Here is a 26,995-nt window from a genome sequence, read left to right on the forward strand (position 1 = left end):
TTGAAAAAGCTCTGTGAAATGTCTTATTTCTTGAATTGTCCTTTGGGTTATTAGTTCAGTGCTAAAATTGAACCCAATTAAATATCTGAGTTTGGAAATTAAAATAATGCAATTTAACAGATTGTCAGTGCTGTGGTTTTGAGCAGATTTCGAAGTAAGGACTTTCGCTCAGGTGTCGCTTTCTTTCCTTTTGCCTACATTTAATTGCTCTAAGAAAAGTAAGTTCACTATTCAATGGATGGCAGGGGTGTTAAGTATATAACACCTTTTACATTTATGTGAAATAGAATAGTCTTATGAATCTCTACGATTCTATGATTTACGTGAAATAATAAAGTCTTATGAATAACACACTTGAATCTCCTATTCTATCATATTTATCTGTTGTTCCCCCATTGTGCTTGCTAGCTTATAGCTGAGATACAGTACATATTCACACTTCTACCCTCTATAGCTGCGAATTGGACGTTTCTGTGGCCTTCTGCTTTTGTGGAATGGGATTATCTCCACCTTGAATCTCAATAGATTTTCTCATGATCTTTCTAACATCTTCCGGTTGACCATAAAACAGTTCTTAATATTTGGCAATTATACACAACATCTGACAGGTTAAAATTTCAAGGTGCCAGGATATTTATTAAATGCAAATGCATGAGCTCAGGATCCAGACATTTGGGCCTGCAATGTACCTTGCAAGTTGCAAATTATGAAGGATTTTTTGTTTCACTTATTCTTTGGTGGGCTGTGGGCAAAGGCAAGGCTCACATTTGTTGCCCATTCCTAATTGTCTGTGAAATAAGGGACTTGCTAAGAGTCAACCACATTGGATTCATACATGAGGGGATGCAGAGCACCGTTAGTGTTCTCACTGGATTAGTAACCAGAGATCCAGGCAAGCATCAGGGGAAAGAGATTTGAGTCCCAGTCCTTATCTCTATCTCTAACCCTAGCCCTACTTTCAATGCAATTAAAAAACATCTGGAATTACAAATTTAATGATAAGCAAGAAAAGTTGCTGTAAAAACTCATCTGGATTACCAATATCCATTAGGGAAGGAGATCTACCATTGTCACCTGCTCTGCCTTATATATGACTCCAGGCAATGTTAATAAAGGAGCTGTAGGTTGGTGTCCTGTCTTTGGACATGTCAGTCAAGAGGTTTCCAGTTAACTTTTTTATAAATGGAAGGATCAGGCCAAGTCTGGTGAAGTTTTCATTGGCAAGTTTATCTCAGGCCTTTTGGGAATAAGAATCTGTCATTGATTGGCTATAGTCCTCTTTGTCAGATAGATCATTTACACAGTCACCCCAGTGATTTTTTTTGTGCTTGCTCAACAATCAGAAAAGATCTTTGTTTGATCTCTGACAACCAATGGTACACAAGATTGAAACTTGGTTGTGTTTCTGCCTGCCTAAGTATGCAGTGAAAATAAATGACACTTACGTATCATAGAATCATACAATGTAGAAGTGGACCTTTGGCGCAATGCACCAATAATTATAAACTACTATCTACATCACTCCCACTTTCCTATACTGGGCCCATAGCCAAAGTGTTCATTCAAGCACTTCTCAAAGATTTTGAAGCCTCACTTCCCAGGTATTCCACACCCCCACTACTCTCTGGGCGAAAACATTTTTCCTTAAATCCTCTCTAAACCTCCTGCCTTTCACTTTAAAATGATACCTCCTTGTTATTGAGCTTCTGACTGGAACAGCTGCTTTCTATCTACCCTGTCAATGCCCCTCATAATATTATACACCACAGTCAGGTCCCTCCTCTAACTTCTCTGCTCCAAAGAAAACAACCCGATCTTATCCCACCTTCTCTTCACAGCTAAAATGCTCCATCCCAGGCAACACCATGGTCAATCACCTCTGCATCCCCTCCCATGCAATCTCATCCTTCCTATAGTGTGGTGACCAGGACTGCTCACAGTACTCCAGCTGTGGCCTAACCAAAGTTCTGCAAAGCTCTAACATAACCTCCTAGCTCTTATCTACACCTCAACTGATAAAGGCAAGTGTTCCATATGCCTCCTTAACCAGTCTATTTACCTGTTCTGCCACCATCATGGACTTATGAGCGAACGCCCCAAGTCCTGTCTGATCCTTTGAACTTTCTGGAGTATTTATTGAGTACTCCCTGGTTTTGTTACTTCTTCCAATGTGCATCAGCTCATACGAGGAGGAGAGGATTAGTGTCTGGTTCATTGGTTTAAACATTTCATTGATCTGATTACTTTAACCAAAGTATTCTTAGAATCACATGTTCACTCATTTCCATACAACGCAGAAGACCAGTTTTGTTATGTTTGGGACGGACTATTGTTTGCCTTGATACTGGGCAAGTCAAAGTATTTTGCAAGTTATAGAAAACCTGCTCAAAAACACTGACAGTGTAAATATAAAGAGTGAAAATTCAACAATGTGACTGAGCAGATTAGATCCCTGAACTGCTTGTGACCTCTTGATTTCAGAGTCGGTATTAAGTTTTGGCATAAACCCACTTCCCTCTGTCTCAGGAAGGAACAATTTCCTGGATGTGAATATCGAGTTTCTCTCATAAAAAAATGTAAAAATGCATTTCACCAAACAGAATCACTTCTATGTGAGAGGATAAAGTCGGGGCTGCTTTTCTGGAATCACTTCTGATCACAACATGGAAGCCAGTGGATGATATGAATTTTAATGAAGTGTCAGTTATGCCCAGTGAGACTGTTGGCACAGTGTGGAATTCCTAAGACAAGAGAAAATTGAGAAGCATTTTGTTTTTAAAAACTCATCACTCTCCGGATAAGAGTTTCACTGGAGAGGTCAGTGTCTATTGCATTCCTCTATTATTCTTGAGAGAAATGTTGATGCGATACAAAAATAGAAAATGCTGGAGGAACTCAGCAGGTCTGTCTGCAATGTGTGAAGAAAGGAACAGAGTTAACATTTGAAGTCCAAAGACTCTTCCATCTTTAGACTTGAATTTGTTTTCTTTTTTTTTCCATTTCACAGATGTTACCAGCTCGAATGTTTCTCCAACATTCTCTGTTTTATTTTTATGTATGATCTACAGCATTTTGCTTTTAGTTGAGTGAACATGGTGCATTATTCTCATGCGCCTATTGGACTTTTCCTTCTCAGAGGGAGAGTCTGTTTATCAAATGTACCAAAACTATTCATAACATCCATAGCTACTGCAGTGGAGGAGATGTTTAGTTTAGCACGTTTAGACGTTTAGTATCTGAGCCCAGCGCAGATTCATGGAGGCAGCAGCAGAAAGGAGTTTAAGCCCAGTATGACACCTGACAGCGTTAGCAGAGGTTGCATCGGCAAGATGGGCCCAAAGCAGACTCACTGTGGTGGCGGAGTTATGCTTGGGCCAGTGTGGTACCCAGAGGCATCAGTGGCATCTACATTTGTGAGGGCATCAGTGGAGATGAGATGGTGCTGAAGGGTGGGGACTTTCATCCCAGCAGTGGAGACACAGTGAAGGGAACTCATGCCTGGCCACCAGGCCCAAGACAGAGCATTTAACAAGAAGGACTCCAAATTTGAACACTTTTCATAGGATCCCCACAAAGTGGAAACAGGCCCTTCAAGCTAAGAAGTCCATACTGACCCTCAGAGCGTCCCCCGAATCTATATATCCCTGAACAGTACAGGCAATTTAGTATGGCCAATCTACCTTGCCTGCACATCTTTGGACTGTCGGAGGGAACTGGAGCATCCGGAGGAAACTGACGCTAACACAGGGAGAATGTGCAAACTCCACACAGTCAACCGAGGGTGGAATCACACCCAGATCTCTGCAGCTGTGAGGCAGCAGTGCTAACCACTGATCCACCGTGCTGCCCCTAACTTTGTTTTTTTTTTAACCTTTATGTTCCAAGTGTTGGTTTATTTTTCATTTTCACGACGGCACTGAAGAGTGGCAACAGTTCACAACATTTCCTTCACTGTGCTTTGTAACAAATTACACGTGGCAATAAATAAACAAATAACTAGACACTTTGTATTGGTGGCAGCCAATGGTTGTCTGGGTCTTTCTGACCATTGGTTCTGTGTCCCAAGTCCGGTGAGTTTTGGATATCTTGCATTCACAGATATATAGCCCTTTGGTTGTAACAGTTTTCAAATGCTTGGACCCCTGCCTCAAGACAATTTCAGCTGATCATTTGTTATATATTTCCTTCTGGAGGAAATAATGAGTGTGAAGTTAATTCACTCCAAATCATTTAGATGTTGTAATTTTTGTTCTCCATTTTATCGCTGCTGTGACAAACACTTGATGTCAATCGATATGAAATTTACATCATTCCTGAGGGTGTTGATAATTGGTTATTTGGGCACTTCTGCTAACAAGGTATCTTCTATGCAATACATCTCACAACTAATCTGTGCAAGTGTCCTTTGTGAATATGCTTGGTGAACTTTTGAAGTTGATTTTTATAACCTTAAAACAAGATTTGTTTCAGCAATACATCCGCTATGACCTTTTGTAGATGGGCTCTACGTCAGGAATATTATGTTGCTGTGTGAAAAAACTACCATCCTTTCAGATCTACCCGCTTGATTGAAGAAGTCATCTGTAACATAAATTATACAATAAAACTAGATAGCTCGACTACTCAGTTTGCAAAATGCCTGCTCGGTTTAAAATTCGGATTTGAATTTTGTCTTCTCCTGCCCAGAAGTCCATGGTCATGCTACATGCTATCATCAGTCTCACTTTTGCACTATATTTCATCTTGAGTCAGGGCAGAATGTTAGAGACCAAAGATATGAGACAGTCATTAATAAACCCAGTAAGGAATTCAGGAGAAAAGAGTGGTAAGAATAGGAAGCTCATTTGAAGAAGGGCCCTGACCCGAAACGTCAGCTTTCCTGCTCCTCTGATGCTGCATGGCCTGCTGTGTTCATCCAGCTCCACGCTGTATTGTCTCAGGCTCCAGCATTCTTACTGTCTCTTAAAGAAAGACTTGCATTATTATAACACCTTTCACAGCTGCTGGTTTGCCAGAGCACATGTGGCCAATGAAACACTCTGACACACAGTGAAGTTGATGCAAGTAGTATAGCTGTGTTTAATGGAATGTTAGACATGTGCATGAAGCAGAAAATAATGAAAAGGAGATGTTGATAAGCTGAGATAATGCGGAAGGAGGTTTGAATGGTGATAGATACTGTACAGTCCTGCTGTGGCTTGAAAAGTAATTGTAAAATTTTATAGCACTTTATAAAATTATTCCTCTCGGAATCACAGCGGAAAAGTTGGCTGGAGTTTCTACCCCTGGTTTCTGAAGCTGTCATTTCTGCTGATAAAAAAAATTAAGTGAGAAGAAGATTGACTTTGGCTACGCTGACTTGTTTGGTTAAATTTCTTTCTGGTATCGAATACTAAGGCTCATTCATGTAGCGCAGGATATGCCAATGGACAATAGCAAGTGCGTATTTAATTACACCTAGCGAGTGGATAGGTTAGTAAAGGAGGAAACTTGCACTTATTGGAGGTGAAGGATAGACTATGAGAGAAGTGGTTAGAACAAGCCTCTCCAATTTAATAATATTCTATGTAAATCAGGGTAACCAGAACTGTACACAATACTCCTAAAGTGACTGACGAACATCCTGTACAACCTCAACATGACATCCCAACTGCTACAGTAAATAGTATGAGCAATGAAGGCAAGCATGGTGACCTCCCTGTATACACGTGATACAACTTTCAAAGATCCATGTACCTTGGCCCCTAGGTCCCTCTGTTCTACAACACTACCCCGGGCGTTACCATTAACTGTATAAGCCCTGCCCTTGGAGTTAGTAGGAACTGCCGATGCTGGAGTCTGAGATATCAAGGTGTGGATCTGGATGAACACAGCAGGCCAGGCAGTATCAGAGGAGCAGGAAAGCCGATGTTTCGGGTCTGGAGCCTTCTTCAGAAATGGGGGAGGGGAAGGGGGCTGTGAAATAAATAGAGAGAGGGGGGAGGCAATGATAGAAGGTGGGTAATGGAGCAGATAGCTGGAGGGAAGACGGACAGGTCAAGGACGCGGGGACGAGAGGAGAGGCTGGTCATGGGGTGAGTGGGGGTTGGGGTGGGGGAAGCAGCCCAAAGGTCTCGATGTGGACTTTACAAGCTTCAAAATCTCCTCAGCCCCGACCTCCTCTCAAGACCAGCCACTCCTTCATCTCCGCCTCCTTGACCTGCCCATCTTTTCTCCCACCTATCCGGTCCTCCCTCCTCTCTGATCAACCCCCACCCCCACTTCCTACCAACTAGCTACATCCCTGCCTCCTTGACCTGTCCGTCTTCTATCCTCCTATCTGCTCCTCTATTCACCTTCTGTCATCACCTCTCCCTCTCTCTATTTCAGAGCCCCCTTCCCCTCCCCCATTTCTGAAGAACAGTCCAGACCCAAAAGGTCAGCTTTCCAGCTCCACTGATGCTGCCTGGCCTGCTGTGTTCATCTAACCCCACACTTTGTTATCTAAGTCCTGCCCTTCTTTGCTTTCCCAAACTACAACGCCTCGCATTTATCCAAATTAAACTCCATCTTCCAATCCTCAGCTGATTGGCCCAATTGATCAAAATCCCTTCGTAATCTTAGAGAGCCTTCTTCTCTGTTAACTATACCACCAATTTTGGTGACATTCACAAATGTATTAACCATGATGCCTGGATTCTCATCCAAATTGTTTCTATAAATGACAAACAAAAGTGGACCTAGCACCAATCCCTGTAGAACACCTCAGGTTCCAGGCCTCTAGTTCAATAAATACCCCTCCACCACTATCCTCCGTTTCCTATTGTCAAACCTATTTTGTATCTACCTAGCAAGCTCTCCATGAATCCCATGTGGTTTAGCTTTATAAATTAGGCCACCATATGAAATCTTGTCAAAGGCTTTACTAAAGTTCACGTAGATGACACCTATCACTCTCTCCTCATCAATCTTGGTTATGTTCTTGAAAAGCTTAATCAAGTTAGTGAGACATGATTGCCACATACAGAACAAAGCTGACTATACCTAATCCGTCCTTGCCTCTCCAAATTGTGTCAATCCTACCTTTCAGAATCCCTTCCAACAACTTACCCACCACTGATGTCAGACTCACCCGTCTATAGTTCCTAAGCTTCTCCTTACAGACTTTCTTTGATAAAGCCAAAATATTAGCCACCTTCCAGTCCTCCAGTTCTTCATCTGTGGCTGTAGCTTATACAAATACCTCTGCTAAGGGCCCTGTAATTTCTTTCCTAACTTCCCACAATGTCCCGGGATACACTTGAATCAAGCCCTGGAGATTTATCCACTTTCATGTTTTTTAAGACTGTCAACACTTCCTCTTCTGTAATGTAGACTATTTTCAAGACATCAATATTTGTATCCACAAGTTCCCTATTCTCTATTTCCATGTCTACAGTAAAAACTGATGCAAAACATTCATTTGGTATCTCTCCCATCTCCTGTATTCCACACATAGATGACCTTGTTGATCTTTAAGGAGCTCTATTCTCTCCCTACTTGTTCTTTTGCTCTTAATGTGCTTATAGAAGCTCTTTGGATCATCCTTAACCTTATCTGACAAGGCTACCTCATGTCTTCCTTCTGCCCTCCTGATTTCCCTTTAAAGAATGCACCTATGCCTCTTATACTCATCAAGACATTCACTTGATCCCAGTTGTCTATAGTTAATATATGACTGTTTCTTATTCTTGACCAAATCCTCAATATCTTTATTTGTTCATTGTCCCCTATTCTTACCAGTGTGCCCTTCACTCTGCCAGGAACAGAATGCCTCTGAACTCTTGTTATCTCACCTTTGAAAGCCTCCAATTTGTCAATTGTTCCTTTACCTGTGAACAGTCTACTCTAATCAAATCTTGAACGTTCCTGTCTCGTTATCATTAAAAATTGCATGAGTCCACTGAAGTACTTTAACTTTTATACAAGGTCTATTCTTTTCCATAAGTATTTTAAAACTAATAGAATTATGATTGCTGGCCCCAAAATGCTGCCCCACTAATACCTCAGTCACTTGCCCTGCATTATTTTCCAAAAGAAAGTCAAGTTTTGCTCCTTCTCTAATAGGTTCATCTACATATTGAGCAAGAAAACTTGCTTGAACTCATTTAATAAATTCCTCACTGTCCAAGCCTTTAACACAATGGCAGACCCAGTCAATGTTTAGAAAGTTAAAATCCCCTACCATTACAATCCTATTATTCTCACATATATCTGAGATTTCTCTACATATTTGTTCCTCACTTTCCCTCTGACTATTGGGGGCCTACAGTACAATCCTATGAAGATGATCATCTCCTTCTTATTTCGAAGTTCTATCTATATAGCTTCACTAGATGATCCTGCACAAATATCCTCTCTGAGCAGAGCAGTAATGTTTTCCTTAATCAAAAATATCACCCTATCTCCTCATTTACCTCACATTCTGTCCTTCCTATAACATCTAAACTCAGGAATATTGAACTGTTGGTCCTGTCCCTAACCCATCCACTTTTCCATAATAGCTATGATATCTCAGTCACGTGTTTCCATACATGTCCTGAACTCATCTGCCTTTCCAGTAAGGCCCCTGCATTGGGAAAAATGCAGTTTAATTCATCAGAATTAATTTGTTCTCTGACTTGCTCTTGCCGTTATTTTCTAATTAACTTGCTGTTTTTAAATTCCGAACCATCTTCTTCTATCTTTCCATTCTTACTACTACTTAGAAATGGATGTGAGTTTGCTCGCTGAGCTGGAAGGTTAGTTTTCAGACATTTCATCACCACTCTAGGTAACGTCATCAGTGAGCCTCCAACGAAGCACTGGTGTTATGTCCCACTTTCTATTTATCTGTTTAGGTAACTAGTCTGAAAACTAACCTTCCAGCTTAGTGAGCAAACTCACATCCAGAACGTCAACCTGAGCTACAAATCTTCTTAAAACACGCTACTACTTAGAACATACACACACAATCCCTCATCTCCCAACTAATCTAAAGACTCACAAATAGCACAAGCAAATCTCCCCATCAGCATATTGGTCCCCATTTCAGATTAGATGAACAGTGATCATAATTCTATAAGTGCTAAAATAATTATGGATAAGGATAGGACTGATCCTTGGGTGAAAGTGCTAAACTGGGGGAAGGCCAATTACTACAATATTTGGCAGGAACCGGACAAATTAGATTGGGGGCAGCTGTTTGAGGCTAAGTCCACATCTGACACATGGGAGCCTTCTGAAGGCCAGCTGACCAGAGATCAGGACTGACATGCCCCTGGAAGGATGAAGAATAAGGATGGCACAATGTGAAAACTTTGGATGACAAGAGATGTTGCCAGTATAGTCAAAAAGTAAAAGGAAGCACAGGTAACGTTTAGGCAACTGAAAACAAACAAGGCCCTTGCAGAATATAAGTGAAGCCGAACAGATCTTGAACAAGAAATTAGGAGGACTTGAAGGGGCCATAGAATGTACTTGTCAAGTAGGATTAAGGAGAATCCCAAGCATTTTACACATATATTGGAAACAAGTGTGTAGCTATGGAAAGGGTTGGTCCACTCAAGGATAAAGGAGGGAATTTATGCATGGACCCAGACAATTTGAGATAGTTCTTTAGTGAGTAGCTTGCATCAGCATTCACCAATGAGAAGGACATGATGATGGTTAAGATTATAGAAGGTGTGCTGATTTTCTGGAGCCTGTTGATATTAAGAAAGAGAAAATGTTGGGTGTTTTAATGTAGGTAAGTCCCCAGGCCTGGTGGGATCTATCCCAGGATACAGTGGGACGGAAGAGAAGAGATTCCTGGGGCTTCGACAAAGATCTTTATATCTTCTTTAGCCACAGGCAGGATCCCTGAAGACTAGAGAATAGCCAGTTGTGTTCCTTTGTCTAAGAAAGGCAACAGGGATAACCCAGGAAATTATAGGCCAGTTATCCTTACATCAGTGGTAAGGGAATTATTGGAGAAACTTCTTAGGGACAGGATTTACTTGGATTTGGAGGAGAAAGACATATTAGCGATAATCAGAATGACTATATATAGGGGGTGCCTGGTGACACAAGCTTGAGTTTTTTGAGGAAGTAATGAAGGTGGTTGATGATGATCGAGCAGTGTATGTTGTCTACATTGACTGTACTAAAGCATTTAACAAGGTTCCTCTGATTAAGTCAAATGATAAGTTGGCAAGGTCAATACAAAATTGGTTTGGCCAAAGAAGACAGAGGGCAGTTGTGGGTTGGGTGTTTTTCTGACTAGAGGTCTGGGACCAGTGATCTTCCTCAATGGTCAGTGCTGAGATCTTTGTTGTTTGTAAAAAAAATGAATGATTTGGATGAAAATGCAGGTGGTCTAATTGGTTTGTACATGACACAGAGACAAGTGGAGTTATAGATAGTGAGAAAAGTTATCAAAGGATACAGCAGGATATAAATCAGTTGGATAGTTGGGCAGAGAAATGGCAGATGGAGTTTAATCGGGACAAGTGTGAGGTGACTCATTTTGCGAGGTCAAATTCAAGAGGAAAACACACAGGAAATGGTACGATCTTTAGGCACAGAGACGTACAGAGAGATCTTGGGGTGCAAGTCAATAGCTCCCTGAAAGGTGCAATATGAGTTCATAAGCTGGTAAAGAAGCTATTTGGCTTGCTTGTCTCCCTCTTATCTTGTAGATATTTAAAAATGCTCTTGAAATCTTCTTTTATATTACTAGCCAGCTTATTCTCACCCCTTATTGCTTTCTTAGTCCCGAAGATGAAATATGAAAGTAAAGTAGCTAGTAATATAAAAAGAAGATTGCAAGATTACTTTTAGATATCTAAAGAATAAGAGACAGGTAAAAGTGGACATCGGACTGCTGGAGATGTAGTAATGGAGAACAAACAAATAACAGAGGAACTAAATAGGTACTTTGCATCAGTTTTCACAGTGGAATACGCTAGCAGCATACCAGAGCTTCAAGAGAGTCAGTGATCAGCAGTGAGAATAGTGACCATCACTAAAGAGGACATACTGGGGAAGCTGAAAGGTCTGAAGTTGGATAAATCATGACACCCAGCGCTCTGAAGGAGACAGCTGAAGCACTGGTGGTGACCTTTGGGAATCACTGGAATCAGAGACGGTGCCAGCAAGTTGGAAAATAGTTGATACAACACCCATGTTTAAGAATGGAGGGAGACAGGAGATGAAAAACTATAGGCCAGTTAGCTTGACCTCAGTCATTGGTGAGATTTTGGACTCCATTCATAAGGATGAGGTTATGGAGCACTAGAAAGTAAATGGTAAGATAGGGCTGAGTCAGCACAGCTTCGTCAAGGGGAGGCCATGCCTGACAAATCTGTTAGAATTCTTGAAGGAGGTAAAAAGCAAGATAAACAAAGGAGAGCCAGTGGATGTGATCTATTTGGATTTCTGAAAGGTCTTTGACAAGGTACTGTACAGGAGACTCTAAGTAGGATGAGCCCATGGTGTTAGGGGTAAGGTACTGGCCTGGATAGAGGATTGGATGATTAGCAGAAGGCAGAGACTGTGGATAAAGTGCTCTTTTTCAGGATAGCAGTCAGTGACTATTGGAGTTCTGCAAGTGTCAGTGTCGGGACCACAACTATGCATGTTGTATATTAATGTTTTGGATGAACAAACTGAGGACAATGTTGCTACATTTGCAGATGAAACAAAGTGGTGGGATCAGTAGTATGGAGGAAGCAGGGGAACTGCAGAAGGACTTGGACAGGTGAGGAGAGTGGGCAAAGAAGTGGTTGATGCAATATATTGTGACAAAATGTGAGGTTAAACACTTCGGTGGGGAGGAGATAGGCGAGGCTACAATCTAATAGGGGAAAGCCTTCAGAAATCTGAAGAACAAATAGTTCAGGATTCTCTTAAGGTTAGCACATAGATTACGTGGTAGTTAGGGAGTTAAATACAATTCACTTCAAGTGGGTTAGAATACAAGAGCAGATACATACTGCTGAGGCTGTATAAGGCTCTGGTCAGACCACATTTGGAATATTGAGAGGGTTTTGGGCCTCATATCTAAGCAATGATGTGCTGGCATTGGAGGGGATCCAGAGGAGGTTCACAAGAATGATCCCAGGGATGAAGGGCTTGTCATGAGGAGCAGTTGAGGACTTTAGGTGTTTAGAAGGATGAGGACATATGATGGAAACTTACAGAATACCAAGATACCTGGATAGAGTGGATATGGTGAAGATTTTTCCACTTGCAGAAGATAAGGATTTTAGGGCACAGCCTCACAGTAAAGGCACGAGCCATTAGAAATGAGATGAGAAGGAATGTCTTTTGCCATTGGATTGCTAATCTATGGTACACAAAACAACATAGGGCTGTGGAGACCAAGTCATTGAGTGTTTTTAAGATAGAGATTGATACGTTCTTGACTGGTAAGGATATCAAGAGTTATGGAGAGAAGATGGGAAAATGGAATTGAGAAATGTTTCAACTATAATCAAATGGTAGAGCAAACTCATTGGGCCAAATGGACATTTTGTTTTAGGTTCCCTACAGTATGGAAACAGGCCCTTCAACGCAACAAGTCCATACTGCCCCTTGGAGCATCCCACCCAGACCGATGGCCCAATAACCCACTCAGAAGGTGATTTGTGTGTGAAATGAACTTCCTAAAGAAGTGGTAGATATGGACACAGTCACAACATTTCAAAGATATTTACATTAGTGCACGAATAGGAAAGGTTCGGAGGGATACAGGCCAGGAGCAGGCAGGTGGAACTAGTTTTTTTTGGATTATGTTTGGTATGGGCTGGTTGGACCGAAGGGATTGTTTCCATGCTGTATGACTCTATGATTCCCTGAAGAGCATTCCAACCAGACTCAACTCAGTACACCATTCCTGTGACACTGTATTTCCCATGGCTAAGCTATCTAGCTTGCATATCCCTGAACACTACGGTGTAGCCAATCCATCTAACCTGCACACCTTTGGACTGGAAATTGTTCTGTTGGCCAGCTTGATTTAAGTTACCGCTTATCCATGTTCCATACCCTTTCAGGCTTACTCATCAGACTGCATTTCATGGCAACTCACCAGGCATGTTTTCAGCAGCAGAGAGCACATAAAATATGACTGGTCGCTAACCAACTCATGACATAGTCCCCATAATGGTTGGATCAGACACCCAAAAAATCACTGCCATTAGGCCTAATGATGCCCTGGAATGGTTAATCAATGACCGCTTAAGGCCTTTAATCTACCTCAAGTACTGAGCAAGGTAGTCAAGAGTGGGTAAGGCCATTGTTACATACAGGTTATGAAGGAGCGGGGAGGCGATTGCCTGGTGGTATTATGGATGTACTGTTAATCCAGAGATCCAGATAATGTCCTGGGGACCTGGGTTCACACCCTGCCACAGCAGGTGGTGGAATTTAAATTCAATGAATATCTGGTATTAAGAGCTAATTACGACCATGAATCCATTGTCGATTGTTGGAAAAGTCCATCTGGTTCACAGTGCCCTTCAGGGAAGGAAACTGCCATCCTTACCTGGTCTGTCCTACATATGACTCCAGACTCACAGCAATGTGGTTGACTCCTAACTGCCCTCTGGGCAACTAGGGACGGACAATGAATGCTGGTCTAGCCAGTGATGCCTTCATCCGGTGAACGAATTAAAAGTTCAGTGTCCTCTTTGCATTATACCCTCCTCAGGTTCTACAGCCCACCTCTGTACCTTCCACTTAGCTTCAAACACTATTCTACTCTCACTATGTCCAATCCCTGCCCTGCTAAAAAGGTCCTACTTACTTGCTTTTTGGAATTCATGTCATTTTGTCTATTGAAGTAGCATCAGCCTCTGTTTCTCTATTCTGCCACTACTGGGTCCATAGGATCTGCTGAAGGAACAGATGAGCTAGTATCACATTGGGCTTTGCATACCAAACTTTGGTGGATTGTTTTTGGTGTAGTCACTGCTACCAATTCTGCTTCCTCTGCTGAATCTAAAAAAAAATTATCTAATTGTCAGTAGTCAAGGAAAAAGCAGTGGGCAACAATAACTGATTGAGACATTTGCCTTCCATAACAAGACAGAGATTATTGCATAATCCAATAGATATAGTTACTATTAGCTAGTTCGGTATAAGTGCAACTATCAAGAGCCAGAGATGAATGTCTATCTCCATCTCCTTGCACATGTCTGTCTATCCACCACCCAGTTACTGTGTAACCTCATCAGATTGGGTGGTGGAGTTAGTGTAACTTTAGCATTATCTATTTCAGAACCATTGCCTTTATGTAACAGCTCTCGAAGATGGGACTGCCACCCACATTTGTAATATCACTTTCTTAAGATCAGATCTCAGATTCTCCAGCATCTGTGGTTCCTATTATCTCTTCTTTAAGGTTAGTTGGTTGAACTCTTTGATGGCTTCAGTAAAGTTGGAAGCATTTTTGCAATGAGTTCGGAAGCATTTTTGCAATGAGTTCAGAAGCACATGCATTCAAGCTCCACATCAGATTTCAACATAATTTTGGAGGTTCTTCAGTACGAGAATTTACTTGGCTGAAACTTGGGATGGTAGGACTGATTTATGAAGGCAGACTGAATTGCTTAGGACTATATTCATTGGAATTTAGAAGAATGAGGGGGATCACAGAGAAACCAAGAAAATTCCAACAGGCCAGACAGTGCAAATGCAGGGAGGATGTTGCCATGATCAGGGAGTATGGGACCCGAGTTCGCAAGGTATAGGTAGGTCATTTAGGACTGAGGTAACAAGAAATTTATTCAGCCAGAGATTCTCTGTGGAATTCCTTGCCACATAGAATAGTTGAGGCCACAGCATTGATCCTTTTTGAGGAGGTTAGCAATATTACTTTCAGGGATAGAGGGAACAAAGAATATGGGCAGAAAGCAGGAACAGGGTACTGAGTTGAATGGTCAGCCATGATCGTATTGAATGGCAGAGCAGGTTTGAAGGACTGCATGGCCTATTCATGCTCCTATTTCCTATGTTTTAACATTGTGGAGGATATTACCCTCTGGATGTTGAGGTGGAACAAGATTGCTACTATTAATTCAGGGGATTGTTGACGAGAATATGACATTCTTCAAATTAAAGGGAAGTACCCTACATATGATACCTTACCCACACATCACAAAATGTAAGAGGTTAAAAACAAACAGAAGACCTGCACTTAAATAGCACTTTTCACAACCACAGTACGTCAACCAATGAACTATTTTTGAAGTGTAGATAGCACAACTGCTAACCTTCACACTAGAATGCTCTAAAAACAACAGTGTGATGATACCAGATAATCCAACCTGTCTTTTTTTTATCAATTGAACACAGGTGAGAAATCCAGTTTTCTTTCTTGTAATAACACCAATTAGATTTGCTTATATCCTCCTGAGAAACAAAACAGGAACTCCATTTAATATCTCATGCTACAGACAGTGTTTGCAACAGTGCAGCATTCCTTCAGTAGTCTTAGATTTGTGTTCAAGTCCTCAAACCTACAATCTCGCAACTTAGAGTCAAGGTTAGTTGTCTGGATGTTTAGGCTAGCAGTGCAGAATTATGCCAACAGTGTGGGTTCAATTCCCACACCAGCTGAGGTCAGTACAATGGTCATTTCATGTCTTTACCCCTCATCTGAAGCCTGGTGACCATCAGGTTAAAGTGCAACCTCTCTCAGACTGTAGTGACTTTTTATGCTATTCACTGAGCCACTTTTGACACAAAAATAGCATCTCTCCCTGTTTCTGAGGGAAGCTGCAGGAATGGAAAGGCTGCTATATTAGTCTATATAATAATTAGACTCCACACGGTGAATTACTTTCTTGAAGTGCTTCAAAGCTTTCCATTGGAGAAGGTATTATTTCAATGCATGGTTCGCTTCCTGTTAAAAATACTTCTAAAGGAGTTTTTTTTCTTCCTTCCCCATTTCATTTTACATCAATTCAACTTCATCAGCTTTGTTGTAATGTTTTAACTGAGTTTTAAAAATTGTTTGTAGCTGCTTCTTTTTTTGTGAAAGATCTTTGATCAATCTTTCTCTTTATAGGTTTTTCCTTTGGTTGTGTTGGTAATTGGAGTCTTCACAGCAATGATTAATCAAAGAATGGTGAAAGGTATAATCTACTCTCATGAGACTATTAGTACAAGGAGCTAAATCTGTCTTTTTCTTTGGAAAACAATTTAGGCTGGAACATTAGGTTGAGTTCAGACTAACATAAACTAACACAGTGTAGCATAGTTACGGTATTAAATATCTTTCAGGTAAGTTATTGAACTGAGGTTCCTCACCTTCAGTCTTAGTGGCTAGAAAAGGTCACATGGATTTATTTGAAGAAGAGCAGGATAGTTTGACCACCATTCTGGTCAATACTCAATACTTAACCAACCCTAAATCAAATTAGTACGTTGTGTTTTATTCCGGATATAAGCCTGTTGTTTATTGCCCTTCGTCACAACTGTTTCTAAACTCAATAAGTATCTGGTCAGCATGGACAAGTTAGGCCAAAGGACCTGTTTCCATGCTGTGGGCTCTATGACTCTAAGTATGTCAATGAGTTCAAAGCATTTTGACACAGTGAGGTAGTGGAAGTCTCATATCAAAACAAATTCTATGGACATCTTTTTGGGCAAGAAGGGAGCTCCACATTTCGAAGAGGGGACAAAAACAGATGCTGCTGGAAATCCTCAGCAGGTCTGGCAGCATCTGTGAAGGAAAAAACAGAGTGAACACATTAGGTCGAGTGAGCCTTCCTCAAGACTATACATCCAATCTTACTCAACACCTCCTGACTATCCAAGTGTTATCCAATCTCACTTGACTGTCTTCCCCAATCTGATCCAACTACAGATCAAATTGACTCCCCCAACCCCAAAACCAATGTAACTGTGCTCCTGACCACTAGATCTGAATACCCCAACCCAACTCCCATCTAACCAGACACAACTACTCTCTGCCCCAGTCCTAACTACCCCCAAAATATCCCATCTAACTCTAGTCAACCATTCACTCACTCACCAACACAGCCAATCAATTACCTACTCACCCATTCACCAGACCATTAAATGCACCATATATTTGCAAACGTCATACTAAAAGCGACATGCCCTGCCTTACTCAAACTCTACTTGGACAGATTTCTTTCTGTGAAAGCTAGATTCAGGAAACTTGGAAGAATGTGTAGCATTACTGAGTTGAGTTTTTTTTAGCAAAATGGCAATCAAACTGTCAATGGTCACTGCTAAACGCAGGCCATTATATTTTATCATCCCGTTAATGGGTAATTTTGAACACAAATGGACTTTGCTAAGCCTTATGCATGAATGCTCCAAGAATAAAACTGTTGGAAACTATAAATCTCTAGAGGTAGTAGTACTTAAAGTGATTGAATTATTTTGCTTTATAATCTTTTTTTTGCCATAACATTCTAACATGATTATAGTCTCCTTGCTTAACTCTAATTAGTGTACAGTAATTCATTAAGATGTCATTAAATCAAGGTGTGGATTTTACAATGATAATACGCTCACAGTGTTTGCTGCTATAATGGAGAAAGCATCTGTACATGTGATGTAAAACTCTGAAGATCAGAAGTTGCCAACAGAAAACCCAATCCTGCTCAGAGTGCCATTATAACATGGAACATAAAGGCAAAAAAATAAAAACAAAGTTCGGGGCAGCAAGGTGGCTCAGTGGTTAGCACTGCTTTCTCATAGCACCAGGGACCTGGGTTCGATTGCACGCTCTGGTGACTGCCTGTGTGGAGTTTGCACATTCTCCCTGCGTCTGTGTGGGTTTCTTCCAGATGCTTCGGTTTCCTCCCACAGTCCAAAGATGTGCAGGCCACGTGGTTTAGCCATGCTAAATTGCCCGTAGTATTCAGGGATGTGTAGACGAGGTGGGTTATAGGTGGATGGGCCTGGGGGCAAGGGGTGCTCTGATGATTGGTGTGGACCTGTTGGGCCAAGGGGCCTGTGTCTACATTGTAGGGATTCTATGACACAGTCCTCCACAAATGTGTTGCCATCAAGTTCAAAGCAACCTCATGAAGCTCTGATTTTTGCCCTGTGGTTCTTTACCAAATATGACAGGATTAGAAAATAGAGCTGACACAATGAGGAGCTAAGTGAACTTTTCAATATCTGCGTTAATTACTACAAAATAACTTCCTTGAAATAAAATCAGAAATTGCTGAGATCTGAAGAAGGGTCACTCAACCCGAAAAATTAACTTTGATTTCTCTCCACTGATGCCGCCAGACCAGCTGAGGTTTTCTGACAATTTCTGCTTTTGTCTTTGATTTACAGAATCTGTGGTTCTTTTGGTTTTTAACCTTTCTTGAAATCAACTTTAAAACTTTGGAACCTCATTCATAGAATCCCTACAGTGTGGAAGCAGGCCCTTTGGCCCAGCAAGTGCATAGTGAACCTCAAAGCACCCACCCAGACCCATTTCCCCCTATAGCCTACTTAATTGACACCTCCCTGAACATTATAGGCAATTTAGTGTGGCCAATCCACCTAACCTGCACATCTTTGGGCTGTGGTAGGAAACCTATGCAGGCATGGAGAGAATGTGCAAACATCACACAGACAGTTGCCCAAGGGGTGGAATTGAGCCCATATCCCTGGTGCTGTGAGGCAGCAGTGCTAGCCACTATGCCACTGTTCCCCACCCCCCACCCACTCTGGCTCCTTCAAAGGTTAGTGTTAGAGAATGTTTTTTTCCTTCTGTTTCTTTCTGTCTCTTTTCATTTCATTACATTTGTTCTTCACGATCTTCGTTTTGCTTTTGTCATTTAAAAATAAAGCAGTAATTCCTGCTGTTTCACTGTGGACTAAAAGTTTGCCATGTGCTTTTTTGTTTAGGTGTGAGCATGTAATCAATAATGTGCCCGTGCTTATTCCATTAGAGGTTTCAGCACACAGTTATTTCCACCTCAATACCACAATTAGACTTTGGAGACATTATCTTTCTCACGTTGGCTTCTTCTCTGCCCTGTCAGCTGCAACCCGTGACCAGCAGCCGGTCAATAAGCATTGCCTGTCCTTCAGAAAGGCAGGTTACACAGAATGATATTGCTGTGGTATATGGGATATCTGTGAATTATGATGTCTCCATGAAACAGATATGACGTGGGAAGCATTCATGGTGGAAATATACAGGGGAGCGATGCTGTTGTTCTGTGATCACCACATTGATCAGCCTAAGGACGGACTGGGAGGAGGTCTTAAGGATGGCCAACTCCCAGCACTTGATTTCCCCCATTCCCCAACAAAGGAAGGCACTGTTGCAACTGTACATGGCAACATGTTGCCCTGAGGTGAAGGATCAATAATAAGGGGTGAATAATTTTAAGCTGAATGCAAAGATGTTTAGAAGGGAGTTGAGGAATAATGCTTTCATCCAGAGGATGGTTGGATACTGGAGTTCACCGCCTGGGAGGGGCTACAGTAAAATGCAGGAAACCTCATAACCTTCAAAAATTGCTTGGATGAGCATTTGAAATCTCACATCATTACAGGCTGTGGGCCTTGTGCTGGCAAGTGGGATTAGTGTGGATAGACGGGCTGAAGGGCCTCTTCTGTGCTATATAACTCCAAATGGGTGGTCAAGGAGAGTGAAAGTATTGTCATATAACACCTTCTGCCTAACAAATATCCTTTGATACCGGTGCACACAACTAATTTGTGAGAAAAAGTTAACATTCATAATAAGAGGGACAGTAATAATATGAATACAAAATTCCCCAACTGATAGGAAATAAGAATTAATTATTAATGGGTTGAGAGTTAATATAATTAATTTTTTCTTTCAGGCTGAAGGAAAGTTTATAGTCGCACTCACAGGGTATGGTGTTGGGACACTCGCGTTTTATGCACAGGGAGGTGGGTTTCTGGAATTTGCTGCCTGAGCTGTTGGTTCCAAGTCGTCAGAGCATATCATATTGAGGCTGCCCTCTCCACAGCCTATGCTCCATCACCCTGTATACTGCAGATCCAGAGGCACTGCCACTTCTTGTTCCTACATCTGGCATATTCACCTACGCAACTTTCCCATCTGTCAGGGTGCAACAATATATTCAAAGCTGAGATAGGCTGCCTTTTAATCAGTGAAGGAATCAAGAGTTATTGGGTAAAGGCAAGGAAGTGGAGTTGAGTATCATTAGATTGGTCTTGATCTCACTGAATAGCAGAACAGTCTCAATGGGCTGAATGCCCTGTGTCTTCTCTCATGACTTAAGGCCTTCTGGAAAATCCAGCAACTCACCACCATTTCCAATAGCACCGCTAAATATTTCAAGATACTTTGCAACTACAGAAGTTTTTTAAAGATGATCTTACCTGCCACTTAAATGATTGGCTCTTCAGGAACATAAGGATCCACTTTCCAGATCATCACTTATTGGTTATAATGCAATCGGTGAATTTGTGACCCAGTGACCTGCTTGGTCTAATCTAGATGACATACATCAGTCAATCAGCCTCTGAAATTTCAGTAGTATGCTCATTCAGTCGCTTCTGGAGGGGCTGCTGGGAATCGCCATGGAGGATTGCGCTGAGGATTTGCATCATACAGTCTGTGTCTCAAATGGCCTGTGTCTCCAGTAACCTGGAGATGGTCCTAAGTGGCATGACTCCCCACAAACTTCAAAGTTCACGGCTACTTGTTTCATTGAGGATTCTTCAATCTGGCTAGTTCAAGACCCTTTTTTTTCACCCTGCTCACACATGACTCTGATAGTCCACCAGCTAGAGCAAGCCTCCACCCAAAAGCTCACTAAAACTTTGGGAGCAGCTCTTAGTCATGCGATGCTAGGAGCAAAATTCAAGCTTTCATAGCCATGGTTATGAGAAGGATGTAGCTATAGCTGAGATTTCAGGACAGTATATTGCCTTCTTGGTGCCAGGGTCATCGGTGTCACAGAGTGAGAACAAAAAATTCTTCTGTGGGATAATAAACAACCAGAGGCCATGGTGCACACTGACCATGACTTAGAGACTTAATGAATCTGATAGGAAACGGGATTTTAGGAGAATTTTAGGAGATTGGAAAATTAGTAGGAAGGATCTCATCTGCAATGGCATTTGGAATTACTCTGGGTGCCATGTGAATCTGAATACTGAAATAAGAGGAAAGGATATGGCTGGAAAGATGGTGCAGGAGAGAGGACTTTAGGTTTTTTGGTCCCTGGGATTTGATCTGAGGGACACCATACCTCTCCAAGCTGAAGAGATTGTCCTTGAAATAGAACTGGGGCTGCCAGAGGAAGTGATGGGCGTCAGTACAATTACTATATTTAAAAGGCATTTGGGTAGATATATGAATAGGTTTAGAGGGAAGTGGGCCAAATACTGGCAAATGGGACTAGATTAATTTAGGATACCTTGTCAGCAAGCACAAGTTGTACTGAGGGGTATGTTTGCATGTTATACATCTCTATGACTCTATGAATACCTATGGGACATTTTACTAATGACCTTAAGGGGGCTTTGAATTAACCTGGCATGGGTGTGAGAATTGAGACATTATTGAAAAAGTGTATCAATGCAAAGGCCATGTCGTAATAATTTTCTGTATTTTTGATTGTTGATTGAATTAGGGAGAATGGATTGCCTACAAAAACATAAGGAAGGCATTTCAGGTCTACTTAAATACAAGTTGCCCAAACTCATCATAAGTGGTGTTTGCATTGCTGCTTTGATCAAGAAGTGGGGGAAGGCTGGTTGCTGACAGGCTGGCAACAAAGAGAGTGTACAAATTGAGATTTGGCCTGTGACAAGTAGCTGATAGGTCTGTGACTGTTTGTCAGTGACTAAGGTCATTAGCCTTTGTCTTGGATAGCTCCACAGCTTGTAGATGTTAATGTTATTGACAGCAGCCTTTGAGCCTCCAGAAGAGGAGTGGTATGCCTCTCTGCACCAGAAAGTGCTTGAAGCTTGAAGAAAACCAGTTAAGGAACCAGAGGCACACAAAGGCATTTTACACTTATGTGAGGAATAAGAGAATAGTCAAAGAAAGAGTAGGGCCAATCAGGAATAGCATAGGGAACTTGTGTGTGGAGTCTGAGGAGGTAGGGGAAGCCCTAAATGAGTTTTTTGCTTCTGTCTTTACGAAAGAAACAAACTTTGTAGTGAATGAAACCTGTGAAGAGCAGGTGTGCATGCTGGAATGGATAGAGATAGAGGAAGCTGATGTGCTGAAAATTTTGTCAAACATTAAGATTGACAAGTCGCCAGGCCCGGACCAGATTTGTCCTCAGCTGCTTTGGGAAGCGAGAAATGCAATTGCTTCGCCACTTGCGAGGATCTTTGCATCCTTGCTCTCCACTGGAGTCGTACCTGAGGACTGGAGAGAGGCAAATGTAATTCCTCTCTTCAAGAAAGGAAATAGAGGAATCCCCGGCAATTACAGACCAGTAAGTCTCACGTCTGTCGTCTGCAAGGTGTTAGAAAGGATTCTGAGGGATAGGATTTATGACCATGTGGAAGAGCATGGCTTGATCAAATGCAGTCAACACGGCTTTGTGAGGGGCAGGTCATGCCTCACAAACCTTATCGAGTTCTTTGAGGATGTAACTAGAAAAGTTGATGAGGGTCGAGCTGTGGATGTGGTGTATATGGACTTCAGTAAGGCATTTGATAAGGTTCCCCACCTTAGGCTCATTCAGAAGGTCAGGAGGAATGGGATACAGGGGAACTTAGCTGCTTGGATACAGAATTGGCTGGCCAACAGAAGACAGCGAGTGGTAGTAGAAGGAAAATATTCTGCCTGGAAGTCAGTGGTGAGTGGGGTTCCACAGGGCTCTGTCCTTGGGCCTATACTGTTTGTAATTTTTATTAATGACTTGGATGAGGGGATTGAAGGATGGGTCAGCAAGTTTGCAGACGACACAAAGGTTGGAGGTGTCGTTGACAGTATAGAGGGCTGTTGTAGGCTGCAGCGGGACATTGACAGGATGCAGAGATGGGCTGAGAGGTGGCAGATGGAGTTCAACCTGGATAAATGCGAGGTGATGCATTTTGGAAGGTCGAATTTGAAAGCTGAGTACAGGATTAAGGATAGGATTCTTGGCAGTGTGGAGGAACAGAGGGATCTTGGTGTGCAGATACATAGATCCCTTAAAATGGCCACCCTAGTGGACAGGGTTGTTAAGAAAGCATATGGTGTTTTGGCTTTCATTAACAGGGGGATTGAGTTGAAGAGTCGTGAGATCTTGTTGCAGCTCTATAAAACTTTGGTTAGACCGCACTTGGAATACTGCGTCCAGTTCTGGTCGCCCTATTATAGGAAAGATGTGGATGCTTTGGAGAGGGTTCAGAGGAGGTTTACCAGGATGCTGCCTGGACTGGAGGGCTTATCTTATGAAGAGAGTTTGACTGAGCTCGGTCTCTTTTCATTGGAGAAAAGGAGGAGGAGAGGGGACCTAATTGAGGTATACAAGATAATGAGAGGCATAGATAGAGTTGATAGCCAGAGACTATTTCCCAGGGCAGAAATGGCTAACATGAGGGGCCATAGTTTTAAGATGTTTGGAGGAAAGTATAGAGGGGATGTCAGAGGCGGGTTCTTTACACAGAGAGTTGTGAGAGCATGGAATGCGTTGCCAGCAGCAGTTGTGGAAGCTATGTCATTGGGGACATTTAAGAGACTGCTGGACATGCATATGGTCACAGAAATTTGAGGGTGCATACATGAGGATCAATGGTCAGCACAACATTGTGGGTTGAAGGGCCTGTTCTGTGCTGTACTGTTCTATGTTCTATATTCTATGGTCTCTTTTGCCAGTTTCTGTAAGCTGTTGTTTTACTCAATAAGTCAGAGACTTTGTAATTTGTGTACCAATCACTCTGTCCCTCTTGCAAGGAGTTCCTGGAGAAGAGAGATTGAAGAATAAAAAGACCTGGAAAGCAACATATCATTTTGTGTGATCCCTGTGGACAGAAGCTATTGAACTATTTTCCCTGCACTGTATGTGCATGTAAGGGTTTTTATAAGAGGGTTAGACTTTTAACTGAAACAAAAACAAAAAATGCTGGCAAAACTTAGCAGGACTGGCAGTATATGTGGGGAAGTGTTATGATGAAGAGTCACCAGACTCGAATCGTTTACTCTGTTTTCTTCCCGCAGATGTTGCCAGACCTGTTGAGTTTCGCCAGAAATTTCTGTTTTGTTTCAGATCCCCAGCGTCTGCAGTTTTTTGTTTTACTTTAGAGTTTGAACTTGTGGATTTAAATGATGACATCTCATGGTAGTGGTTAGAATCTGTTTACTTCGAATAAATAGTAATTCTGCTTAAGTACAAAAAAACTGAACCATGTTTTCTGCTTGCCTAGGTCTAAACAGGAAACTGAAGGGATTATTTTTGTGCAATTTGATAAAATCTTTAACTTTTGTGTCAATTCGGGCAATAACGGGGCTGATTTTCACACATACTGCAGTGAGGCATGGTAATAGGGTTCACAAAATACTTTGGATAGATAGTTCGAGCATAGGGAACAGTAAAGTAAAATGTGAAGCTGGATTAGGGAAGGAATTAATTAAATCTAATTCAGGGTGATTGGGCACATATGTGAATGCACAGAATATAACAAATAAGATTAGAGTGGTGTAGGTTATGTGTGGAAGTAGGTGTCGTAGCAGTAATACAGACTTGACTCAAGGAAGTGAAGAACAGACTGGTAAATATTGCTCTGTACAAGGTGCCAGAGAAGATTGAAAGGAAGGAAAAGAGGCCAAAAGGTGTGCCAATATTGGCTAAGGAGCGAATTGCAGTGCTGAATCAAGAGGTTCCGAATGGCTCAAGAATCAATTTAACTTGGGTGAAAGAATATAAAGGATACAATTACGCCGTTTGGTGTATGTGTTCTCCTTGCTGAGAATAAGGCTAAGAGGAAAATTTCAAAATCACAAGGGGTCTGGACTGACTAGATCAGGGCAATTGTCTTTGCTCATCAAGCAAAAGAGAAGAACACAGATTTAAAGTGATTTGTAAAAGAAGCAAATATGGTTCAGGTCTGCGTGCCATGGCTAGAAATGTGATGGAGACAGATTCAATTGTGACATTCAAGAGGGCATTGAATGATAATGTAAACTTAAACAATATGTAAGGGTATGGGAAAAATGCAGGAGAATGACACCAAGCTATGGTGTTCGGCAGTGCAGGCATAATGAGTCAAATGCCTCTTTCTGCTACAAAACACTTCTGTGATTCTGTGATCCCATGGAGAGACGTCACAGATTTAATAGGCCAAACAGCCTCCTTCTGTGCAGTAAATAAAGCTATCATGCTATAATAATGTGACCAAAAAATACAATTTACCCCATCTGTTTCCATTTTCTGTTTGCTATCTGAAAACCAAACCATTGGTGAGGTGGCACGTCAATTTTGCCGAAAGCCTGGCCCTGCTGTTTGTGCTACTGCTCTGATATTTTCACTTGGACTGTAACGATCAGACTTAACAGCTTCAAGGTTCCTTTTGACAGGAAGGGGAGTTTGGAGAATGTGCACTGAAACTGCAAACTCCCACTCCAAAATCTAGTGAGGGTCTTAGATACAACAACTGGGAGCATTGATTTCGTACCTTCATTACAGGCAAATATCCCGAAAGACATCAGATAAAACCTCGCTACACCTTGTTGTAATTTCTGTTGCCAATGAAATATGGAAGTTTATGGGATAATGAGGGTTACAGATAGAGTTAATGGTCATTGTTCATTCCCTAGAATCAGGGATTTCATGACTTGGGGCATATTTTTAAAGTGAGAGGAGAGAAATTTAAAAAAAGACATGATGGTTAATTTTTTTAACGTAGAGGGAGGTTTACGTGTGGAATGAACTTACTGAAGTAATGGTGGATGTGGGCACAATTATAACATTCAATAGACATTTGGATAACCATATGAATAAGAAACGTTCAGAGGGATATGGGCCAGGAAGGTTGGACTAGTTTATTTGGGATTATGGTCAGCGTGGACTGATTGGACTGAAAGGTATGTTTCCCTGCTGTATGACTCTATAACTCTAAATGCTTGAAACATTTACCCAGATGAAAGCATTTATTACCAATCACTGTAGATTTGAGGGCTTTAATTTATGGATCATTGGGATGCCATATGGGGAAGGGAGGACCTGTACAAGAAGGATGGGTTACACTTGATTGGCAGGGGCACCATTATCCTGAGCAGGAGGTTTGCTAGAGCTCTTAGTGAGGTGTTAAACTAGCGTGGCAGGGGTGTGGGAACTGAAACAACAGGCCAATAAGTGCAGGGACTCAGGGCAAAGGAGAGACTGAGATATGCATAGCACAGAGTGAGGGCAGGCAGCGGGAAGTCACGGGGGTCAGGGGGCTGGAGGTCTCAAATGCATTTACTTCAAAGATGATGTATAACAGGTAAGGCAGATTAACTCAGAGCATGGATTACTGCGTGGAATTGTGATGTTATTGCCATTACGGAGACATGGTTAGAGGAGGGACAGGACTGGCAGTTTGACATTCCAGGATATTACTGTTTTAGACGAGACAGAAAGGGAACCAAAAGTGATGGGGGAGCTGCATTGCAGATTAGAGATCTCAATACAGCCGTGTTGAGGGAGGACACATTGGAGGGGTCTTGCAGTGAGGCATTATGGGTGGAGCTCAGGACTAGGAAAGGGGAAATCACAATGTTGGGAGATTTCTATAGACTGCCCAACAGCCCACAGGAGAGAGAGGGGCAGATATGAGGTCAGGTGCTAGAAAGGTGTGAAAAAGGCAGAGTGGTTATGGTGGGTGACTCCAGCTTTCCTCTTACTGACTGGGACTCCTTTAAAACCAGCAATTCACTAGATGTGTTCAAGTGGCCTTTTTGAGAAAGTATGAAGACAATCCAACCAGACAGGAGGCCATACTAGACTTGGCAGTGGGGAATGAGCCAGGACACGGGGGTCGATGTTTCAGTAGGAAAGCATTTTGGGCTCAGTGACCATGGCTCCATAAGATTTCGAGTAGT

General features: G+C 41.9%; 1 long non-coding RNA gene across 2 annotated transcripts in view; it reads left to right on the plus strand.

Moving 5' to 3' along the window:
• The first annotated feature begins 2,536 nt into the window (after window positions 1–2,536).
• LOC125463327 (uncharacterized) overlaps window positions 2,537–26,995 on the plus strand; it is a 74,062-nt gene continuing 49,603 nt past the window's right edge. The window contains exons 1-2 of one of the 2 annotated variants that reach the window (XR_007249810.2): window positions 2,537–2,817; window positions 16,052–16,118. This is a non-coding gene — a long non-coding RNA (uncharacterized LOC125463327). The remainder of the gene's footprint in view (window positions 2,818–16,051; window positions 16,119–26,995) is intronic. The other variant, XR_009447239.1, reaches the window with a different exon arrangement.

This window comes from Stegostoma tigrinum, chromosome 25 (assembly GCF_030684315.1).
Source record: "Stegostoma tigrinum isolate sSteTig4 chromosome 25, sSteTig4.hap1, whole genome shotgun sequence".
In the NCBI taxonomy this organism is placed as follows: Eukaryota; Metazoa; Chordata; class Chondrichthyes; order Orectolobiformes; family Stegostomatidae; genus Stegostoma; species Stegostoma tigrinum.